This window comes from Apium graveolens, chromosome 10 (assembly GCF_009905375.1).
Source record: "Apium graveolens cultivar Ventura chromosome 10, ASM990537v1, whole genome shotgun sequence".
Taxonomy (NCBI): Eukaryota; Viridiplantae; Streptophyta; class Magnoliopsida; order Apiales; family Apiaceae; genus Apium; species Apium graveolens.
This window is the reverse complement of record NC_133656.1, coordinates 240,199,474-240,210,666: the sequence shown is the minus strand read 5'-3', so window position 1 is coordinate 240,210,666 and position 11,193 is coordinate 240,199,474. Positions and strand designations below refer to the sequence as shown.

Here is an 11,193-nt window from a genome sequence, read left to right as displayed (position 1 = left end):
TGTGGGAGACAACAACCCTTTTTGCTGAAATACAGTTAAAAAATTGTTTGGTAAAATTTAAAAGCTGCTGTTAGGAAAAATAGGCCCCCTATGCTTTTAGAAAAAGCTGCTTTTAGCTGTTGCGGGAAGCAGATGCTGATTTCACCATTAAACCTTATCAAAATCATCATTATTTTAATTTTTCGTATCAAAACATATACATATCAAAAAAATTACCAAACAGTCATCTAATTTTTACAACAGCAATTTTTTCAGCAGCACTTTTTCTAACAACACAGCAATTGTTAACAACAATACCAAACAGAGCAAATAAGCAGTAGTTGACAGTAAAGGATTTATGCGGTGGTAGTGAAGTCAAAAGTTCGACTCTTGACATTAGTCGTTGAGAGGTTAAGAGTTCGACACATGTTCGTGTTTTCAACTATCAATAAATATAAAAAAAATGGAATAGCTCATGAAAATGAGAGGGAGTACAGAATGGTCCATTTACTTAAGAAACAGGGAGAAATGAACTAAACACAAGGTGATTCAATGGACTGAAGTACTAAATCTGATTCATCATAACTGAAAGCTGTAGTCCTATGGAAGCTCAAGCTGAACTTTGTAACAGAGCATGTTACGAATCAATTTTATTCGACGAAAAATATCTTGTAGACGTGTCCCCTGTGAATTACAAAAGGACCATATCAACCTCGTCTCCATGACCCTAAGCTCGTTATTATACGAGACCAAGACAACATTTTTTTCTTCTCAGTATTATCTGCATGGGATATATCTTCGTTTCATAATCGAAAGATTCAACTAAAACGAGCAAAACAGAACACAAAGATCAATACACATCCAAAGACTCAACTAAAACAAGCAAAACAAAACACTTTAAAGATTAATAAACTTGTCTGTTATCTAATTAAACAAATTCAAACATAGAAGATAGTGATTTTTAAACACAAAGACCAATCATACATTCAAAGGCTCAAATATAACAAGCAAAACATGACTCTTTAAAGATTACTTTAGCCTCTCTTCTTGATTTTTTCGGCATGTCACTTGCATCACATCACCAAGTAAACCTAAACTCGCATCACCAAGTAAAAGCAACCTCTCCACAGAAACAGAAAACGGCGGCACATGTAACTTCTCATAGATGTCGATACGTTTACAAGGCCGTAACTTTTTCAAATCAGCAAATTTCCTCACCTTCCTGTTCTCATTGTTATACGAGACCAATCTAGACGCATTCTTTTTTCTTAGTATTATCTCACCGTTGTTCCTAAAACCCAACGGCAACCAATCGTATACTCCTTGAAGATTAATACTCATCTTTCTATTCCAAACCATATACTCGTTCCCCGTTTTTGTAAGTATCCACAACTCAAGCATATCGGACTTGCAGTTAAAATCAAAAAGAGAAAGTGATTCACCGTATGCTTGAATATAAATTTTCCCCGAGGAACACTCTTCGGGTAACTTGATCTCTGAAATATTTTTGTTCTTCAAATTAAAACGGAAAACTGCTTCCCTGTCACTTTGTTTCTTCCCTATCCAATATGCAGAACTATTTACAAACACGGAATTATTTCTCAACTCATAGAGAGAGATCATCATCGTTAAATCGGACAGTCTCCCATGAATTAGAGCCAAGACTATAAACATCAACAATGATTGACCCGTCTATCAACCTCTCAGGACACATCAAAATTTTAACAACTTGAAAATCATCCAACTCCTTGAAATATCCAAAACCCAAATATACCCTACAATAAAGCCATGTAACCGTACCATTAATGATAGAGTTGGACCTCTTACCAAAGTGCAACGGGGAATCTGGAAGAGTTTTAGTTTTTTGAATGATAGGATTCCAAAGATATATCTTGCTATCAGGTTCTAACGCAAACCTAGACAAACATACTACACCATTCGACATCCCGTACCATGTTCCACAACCAGATGGAAATTGCAGCTTGTAGTATTCTTCACATTGTGCTCTAAAACATAGATATAAATTACTAGAACTCTTTTGATCCTTTAAGTGGAGTTTAATGAAGTCAGGAGATTTTATATAAGAATACCATGATTTTTAAACGAGCATGCACTCTCCAAGACTTTTTATTGGTACTCGGTTAAAGATTTCTGATAAGATATCGGTGGAATCTGGAAAATAGCTTCCGGTTGATTTTTGAACGAGCATACACTGTCCAAAACATTTTATTGGCAGTCGGTTAAAGATTTTTGATAAAATATCGGTGGATTTCTCAAAAGAGTTCTTGGTTGATTTATTTTTCCCCATCACCAATCGTGTCAACGAAACTGAATGATTTTATTATGTCAATGAATCGTATTTATATGCAACCATATACGGTTGAGTTTAGTCGTGCTCCTAAATTCAACCGTATTCGGTCGAATTTAGCCTTACTAATTACAACCGAATAAATACAACCGTATTTATATGCAACCATATACGGTTGAGTTTAGCCGTGCTCCTAAATTCAACCTTATTCGGTCGAATTTAGCCTTGCCAAAAAATGGAGGGAATTTTCCCGCCAACGAATTTTGTACTAAATTCAACCGATTTCGGTCAAATTCAATGTTTAAAAATGGCGGAAAATTTCTAAAAAAATATATAGAATGAAACTTACACGAAATTTATATTTTAGTTCTTGCAAAAAAGATTATTATGGTAGTTAGATATTTATGGTTCAATTAATAATTATAGGTTGAGTTTCAATTTTTTTAGTATTTGTTTTAAATTATAATCCAACCATACGGATATGAAAATTGTCAAAACAAAAAGTTTACGGAAAATTGTAAGTAATTTGAATATTTAAATTTTAGTGATATGAATATCTATATATATTAGTGATATGATAAAAAATTTAGAAAAAAATAAATTTATTTGGTTTGTTATTTTAACAGTCGACTAGTAGTTTAACCTTTAATTCTTAATAGTGTTAAGTCTCATACTGATGTTTCGGGTTTGTAAAAAATGTTTATGAATGATCCAACTTTACAGATGTCAAGATCTATATATTTTAGTGATATGATAAAAAATTTAGAAAAAAATAAATGTATTTTGTTTGCTATTTTAATAGTCAATTAGCAGTTTGACCAGTACTTCTTAATAGTGTTTAGTCTCATACTGATGTTTCAATTTTTAAAAAAATATTTATGAATGATCCAACCGTAAGGATGTCAATATATATATATTTTAGTGATATGATAAAAATTTTAGAAAAAAGTAAATGCATTTGGTTTGCTATTTTAAAAGTGAACTAGTACTTTGACCAGTACTTCTTACTAGTGTTTAGTTTCATACTGATGTTTCAATTTTTTTAAAAATATTTAATAATGATCCAATCTTACATATGTCAAAATCTATATATTTTAGTGATATGATAAAAAATTTAGAAAAAAATAAATGTATTTGGTTTCCTTTTTTAACAATCAACTAGTAGTTTGACCGGTACTTCTTAATAGTGTTTAGTCCCATAGTGATGTTTCGATTTTTTAAAAAATATTTATGAATGATTCAACCGTAAGGATGTCAATATCTATATATTTTAGTGATATGATAAAAAAATTAGAAAAAAATAAATGTATTTATTTTGCTATTTTAATAGTCAACTAGTAGTTTGACCAGTACTTCTTAATAGTGTTCAGTCCCATACCGATGTTTCGATTTTTTAAAAAATATTTATGAATGATCCAACCATAAGGATGTCAATATCTATATATTTTAGTGATATGTTAAAAAATTTTAAAAAAAAATAATGCATTTGGTTTCCTATTTTAACAGTCAACTAGTACTTTGACCAGTACTACTTACTAGTGTCTCGTCTCATACTAATGTTTCGATTTTTTTTAAAATGTTTATGAATGATCAAACCTTACAGATGTCAAGATCTATATATTTTAGTGATATGATAAAAAATTAGAAAAAAATAAATGTATTTGGTTTGGTATTTTAACAGTCAACTAGTACTTTGACCAGTACTACTTACTAGTGTCTAGTCCCCTATTAATGTTTCAATTTTTTAAAAAATGTTTATGAATGATCCAACTTTACAGATGTCAAGATCTATATATTTTAGTGATATGATAAAAAATTTAGAAAAAAATAAATGTATTTTGTTTGCTATTTTAACAGTCAACTAGCAGTTTGACCAGTACTTCTTACTAGTGTTTAATCCCATACCGATGTTTCGATTTTTGAAAAAATATTTATGAATGATCCAACCGTAAGGATGTCAATATCTATATATTTTAGTGATATGATAAAAATTTTAGAAAAAAGTAAATGCATTTGGTTTGCTATTTTAAAAGTGAACTAGTACTTTGACCAGTACTTCTTACTAGTGTTTAGTTTCATACTGATGTTTCAATTTTTTTAAAAATATTTAATAATGATCCAATCTTACATATGTCAAAATCTATATATTTTAGTGATATGATAAAAAATTTAGAAAAAAATAAATGTATTTGGTTTCCTTTTTTAACAATCAACTAGTAGTTTGACCAGTACTTCTTAATAGTGTTTAGTCCCATAGTGATGTTTCGATTTTTTAAAAAATATTTATGAATGATTCAACCGTAAGGATGTCAATATCTATATATTTTAGTGATATGATAAAAAAATTAGAAAAAAATAAATGTATTTGTTTTGCTATTTTAATAGTCAACTAGTAGTTTGACTAGTACTTCTTAATAGTGTTCAGTCCCATACCGATGTTTCGATTTTTTAAAAAATATTTATGAATGATCCAACCATAAGGATGTCAATATCTATATATTTTAGTGATATGTTAAAAAATTTTAAAAAAAATAATGCATTTGGTTTCCTATTTTAACAGTCAACTAGTACTTTGACCAGTACTATTTACTAGTGTCTCGTCTCATACTAATGTTTCGATTTTTTTTAAAATATTTATGAATGATCAAACCTTACAGATGTCAAGATCTATATATTTTAGTGATATGATAAAAAATTAGAAAAAAATAAATGTATTTGGTATGGTATTTTAACAGTCAACTAGTACTTTGACCAGTACTACTTACTAGTGTCTAGTCCCCTATTAATGTTTCAATTTTTTAAAAAATGTTTATGAATGATCTATCTTACAGATGTCAAGATCTATATATTTTGTGATATGATAAAAAAATTTGAAAAAAATAAATGTATTTGATTTGCTATTTTAACAGTCAACTAGTAGTTTGACTAGTACTTCTTACTAGTGTTTAATCCCATACCGATGTTTCGATTTTTGAAAAAATATTTATGAATGATCCAACCGTAAGGATGTCAATATCTATATATTTTAGTGATATGATAAAAATTTTAGAAAAAAGTAAATGCATTTGGTTTGCTATTTTAAAAGTGAACTAGTACTTTGACCAGTACTTCTTACTAGTGTTTAGTTTCATACTGATGTTTCAATTTTTTTAAAAATATTTAATAATGATCCAATCTTACATATGTCAAAATCTATATATTTTAGTGATATGATAAAAAATTTAGAAAAAAATAAATGTATTTGGTTTCCTTTTTTAACAATCAACTAGTAGTTTGACCGGTATTTCTTAATAGTGTTTAGTTCCATAGTGATGTTTCGATTTTTTAAAAAATATTTATGAATGATTCAACCGTAAGGATGTCAATATCTATATATTTTAGTGATATGATAAAAAAATTAGAAAAAAATAAATGTATTTGTTTTGCTATTTTAATAGTCAACTAGTAGTTTGACCAGTACTTCTTAATAGTGTTCAGTCCCATACCGATGTTTCGATTTTTTAAAAAATATTTATGAATGATCCAACCATAAGGATGTCAATATCTATATATTTTAGTGATATGTTAAAAAATTTTAAAAAAAAATAATGCATTTGGTTTCCTATTTTAACAGTCAACTAGTACTTTGACCAGTACTACTTACTAGTGTCTCGTCTCATACTAATGTTTCGATTTTTTTTAAAACGTTTATGAATGATCAAACCTTACAGATGTCAAGATCTATATATTTTAGTGATATGATAAAAAATTAGAAAAAAATAAATGTATTTGGTTTGATATTTTAACAGTCAACTAGTACTTTGACCAGTACTACTTACTAGTGTCTAGTCCCCTACTAATGTTTCAATTTTTTAAAAAATGTTTATGAATGATCTAACCTTACAGATGTCAAGATCTATATATTTTGTGATATGATAAAAAAATTTGAAAAAAATAAATGTATTTGATTTGCTATTTTAACAGTCAACTAGTAGTTTGACTAGTACTTCTTACTAGTGTTTAATCCCATACCGATGTTTCGATTTTTGAAAAAATATTTATGAATGATCCAACATATAGATGTCATTATCTATATATTTTAGTGATATGGTAAAAAGTTTGGAAAAATATAAATGTATTTAGTTTGCTATTTTAACATTCAACTAGTAGTTTGATCAGTATTTCTTACTAGTGTTTAGTTCTATACCGATGTTTCGATTTTTTTTAAAAAAAATTATGAATGATCCAATCTTACAAATGTCAATATCTATATATTTTTGTGATATGAAAAAAATTTAGTAAAATATAAATCTATTTGGTTTGCTATTTTAACGGTCAACTAGTATTTTGACCATTACTTCTTACTTAGTGTTAGTCTAATACCGATCAAATTGATCAAATTCACAATTTCAAATTTTTTATTAAAATAATGAGTTATTAAAATAAATTATAAAATTAAAATATATTAAGAAACAGTTTAACAAATTACAATATTTTTTCATAGAAATTATCCGGATCTTAATTTTCATAACATAAAATATGTAATATGTGAAGTGAATTTATAAATCGACATTCCTAAACTCAACTGACTGCGGTCGTATTTAGTCTCGCCACGTCAGTGATCCGTGTCATTCAGATACAACGTGCCAAATTTAAGTGCTAAAAAGTAATCCAACGGTTGATCTTATATTTTATAAACAAACTAAAAAACAATATTATTTTAACTTAAAACCACCCAACCCCCACCCCCTGTCCTCCCTGCTACCGCCGTCCACCTCCCCCCTCCCCCTCTCTCCCTGAAAACTTAGGCAACTGGAGAATGGAGTACATGATCCTGTGTTGTGTCCACTGCAGCAGGGGGTGTGAATTGCCATATGGGAACTCCAGGATAACCCATAAAGGGCACCATCTTGCCTCCAAAAAATTGGCCAGGGCCTGGATATGGAGAAGGGACTGGAGAAGGTAAGAAGCCTGGCTGAGGGTGCAAGCCTTTTAGTTGCTGTTCAAGTTTCTCTTTCTCTACCTTCAGTTTCTACTTCTCGTCTCTAAGTTCCTTCTTCTCAGCCTACACAAGTGAGGTCAGTTACAGTCAGGGTACAAATATGATGTACTCGCAATTGTTATTTTCAAAAAAAAATCAACACATCCAGATTATTTCTACAAGAGGGAGGACTTTTATTATCATATAGAGGTGAAGAAGGATGTAAACTAGCATACCTTTAGTTCATTTATCTTATCCTGTAAATCTTCATGTGACTCCTTCAGTTTCTTAGCTTCATCCCTCAACTGATTTACCATTCTTACAGCATCCCTCAATATAACGCACTTGTCCATTTTGGGCGGTCTTCCGGGCTCCAGAATAGAACTTAATTCTTGGAACCTAAACTAATATAACGCACCTGATTCTCAGATTGTGGGTCGAGCCCAAGGATTGACGGGTTCTTCCTCCATGGAGGAGGCCTCTCTAATCATGTCCCTCACTTTTGTGTTTACTACTGGCAAGTACAATGGTAGTACCCTCAGCTTTCTCGGAAGAAATCCGTTATCGAATAAGTATCGAGAAATGGGGGTTTGCAAGTTTCATGGTCGATGTTTGATTAGTTTTATAAAATCCCTGCATCTTCGTTTTGCATTCTGACTAACATATTAGGCTCACCGTGGTGGTGGGGTTTAATCCTGGGAACATTTACATTTTATAAATTTTTGGTTGCCGGAATTTTTGAAGCTCACCGGAATCTGAGAATTTTCCGGCGAGCTTTTTTTTAAAAAAAACTGATGCTTCTTAATTCTACCGCATTCGGTCAAATTTAGAACATTATTTTTAATCATATACGGTCGAATTTAGAACCATATCTTCTACCATATACGGTCGAGTTTATATTTTAGGCGGGCGTTTTGAATTTTTACAAAAATTCAAATTTTTGGGGGATTTTCAAATTTGAATTGAAAAATTAAATTTGACTGAATACGGTTGTATTTAAGCGGTTGTATTTATGCGGTTGTATTTAAGCGGTCGTATTTAGTATAAATACAACCGCCTTACTAAATATTACTCGAGCATTTACAACCGGTCCAAAAACCGGTTGTATTTAGCTAAATACAACCGGATTCAGTTATATTTAGCTAAATACAACCGTTTTTTTACCGGTTGTATTTAGCCGTTTTTCTTGTAGTGAGTTCTCAGTTCTCACTATCAGATGGTTTCTTTCGTAAATCAATTTCTGGTTATAGAAACTTGGTTTCAGACCATGACCTTATATGACCCATGATAAACTAATTATTCTTACACATGCCATGAGGAAAACAGTTAAAGATCAACATAGTTTATAAAACTGAGAGTTAAAATAAAAACTCAAAATCGTTTCAGGTGTGTTAGACTTAAACTCTACAAAAGAAAACTTCCACACAATTAATTTTTACAAGATACGCCACTTAGTTCAATTATCAGACACATTTTCAGTTGTCTTACGCTGTAATCTACAAGTATCATCATATATGTTTGAGAGACCCTAGTTGAAGGCCTAAGTAAGGATGAAGCCCGTGTTTAGAAATCAGAGCCCAATCCATGCTATTTTCAACACAAGTAGACCAACCCGTGTTCTGTTAAAAATTATTAATTTCTGTTAAAAATTATATGTATTTATTAATTTTTAAAACATATATATTAAATATAATTTATTTATTTATTTTTAATTATCGGTTCGGATCGGATTTTTATGGTTCGGTTTTCACCTATAACCGAACCCGAATAATCGGTTTCGGTTTTTATTTTTGCGGTTTCGGTTTCGGATCGGATTTTTACGGTTCGGTTTTTAACGGTTTTTAACGGTTTCGGTTTCGGATTCAGATTTTTTCGGTTTTCTGCTCAGCCCTAGTTACTAGCATTACTAGTTTTGCGTGTTTATGTGATTTTGTTTAGTTTGTCTTTGTTATCCATAATTTGATACTCATATTTTTAGCCTCGATTTAAGTCATATGTGATGTGTTGGTGGTGTTATTAGCATTACTAGTTTTGCGTGTTTATGTGATTTTGTTTAGTTTGTCTTTGTTATCCATAATTTGATACTCATATTTTTAGCCTCGATTTAAGTCATATGTGATGTGTTGGTGGTGTTATTAGCATTACTAGTTTTGCGTGTTTATGTGATTTTGTTTAGTTTGTCTTTGTTATCCATAATTTGATACTCGAATTGTTAGCTTCGATTTAAGTCATATGTGATGTGTTGGTGGTGTTATTAGCATTACTAGTTTTACATGTTTATGTGATTTTGTTTAGTTTGTCTTTGTTATCCATAATTTGATACTCGAATTGTTAGCCTCGATTTAAGTCATATGTGATGTGTTGGTGGTGTTATTAGCATTACTAGCATTACTCGATACGTCAATGCCCTCGATTGAGTGACACATTTAGTTGACCCATCTATACATACGCATATGTGTATGTGTAATTAGTTAGTCTTGTTAGCTCTAGTAGTTTGTACGTGTTTTATGTAATATTATCATGTTTGTCTTTATTATTGAAAATTGACGAGTTTTATTGGGGTTTATGACTGCTTTTTTCAGTTTTTTGCGTGATCTTGTTAGTAAATTGATTGATTTAGAACTAAATGTAGTAGATTCTCGATAACTTGATTCTTTGATATCCTCGATTTAGTATTACATTTTGTCAATCCAATTATATTGTATTTATTGATGACTTTTAGCCATTTTGTGTAATTTGATTATATGAGGCAAATTAATAATCACTATTAGTTACGTAGTAAAGAATTTTGTGCGCGAGCCTATTATTTGTAGAGATTCAGCTGCCTGCCTTTAAATTCATAGTTTATTTGATGTCTTGTTTTTTTTATAATCTGATTGAAGGTGCTTCTCGGTTATGTATAGTTGATACAGTGTTTTGTGTTTTACTATTTCTTAGGTTTTCGCGCATAGGCATCATACGTCAAAATTAGCCGACTTTTACGATATTCAGTCGTTGATGACGTTTGGCTTTAGGATGGAGGCACTCAGTTCATTTTGTTTTTTAGGGAATTTGACAGTTGAAACTAGGACGAAAAATGAAGCAGTGGCTACTCTCTTGACCTTTTAATCGGTCAGGTTTGTTGATAAAAGAAGAAAAGACGGCCTACTGTCACGGTGCAAGGCAAATAATTCCGTCACATCTGCAAAGAATATGGAAAGCTTGTCTCTTAATCGAATGTAAGCTTTTATGTCTAAAAGTATTGGTTGACTCTTTAACAGCATGTGATAAATTGGTCTTACCGGCCTGAAGCTAAGTCTGCGACTTGGTCCTTATTATTATTTTTATGTCATGCACCGATAGTTATGAACCAAATTTACTACAATCTATTCTTTGAGAAAAAAATTAAGATGCTGACTTTAGATTTAGGTTGCTGCAATTTTTTTTCAGCTTCTATATGCTACAAATTTGCTATCATGTATGTGTGTGTGCTTGCGCACTGAACTAGACAGTAGTTGAAAATACAATTTCTAATATCATTGTGTTTATACTCATTGGAGCTGGCCATGCCAACACTTGTTGCCATTGTTAGGAACCTTAGTACAGACAACATGCTTCCTTGAAAGATTACTGCGAAGAGTCGTTTCAAGTTTTCGATAAAGGTTGCGGCATTTACCAAAGAACTTCAAGGCATGTCTTAGTCTTGTAAGCATGGTTAGTTAACGTAATATTTTTAGTCGTATTAGCATTTTTTGTCTTATTGGCATTGTTAGTCTACCTCAATTTATGTCAGTTCATGTAATATATCTAATCATATTAGCATTGTTAGTTTATGTAATATTTTTAGTTGTATTAGCATTGCTAGTTTACAAAATACTTTTAGTTCCTATTAGCAATGTTAGTTTACGTAATATTAATATAATGTTATGTTTGTTTTTATAGTATCAATAAGTTGATACCTGTCTCA

General features: G+C 30.7%; 1 pseudogene; it reads right to left on the bottom strand.

The window, feature by feature from the left end:
• Nucleotides 1-7,014: 7,014 nt before the first annotated feature.
• Nucleotides 7,015-8,063, bottom strand: LOC141692177 (transcription factor ILR3-like; annotated as a pseudogene).
• Between the last annotated feature and the right edge of the window lie 3,130 nt (nucleotides 8,064-11,193).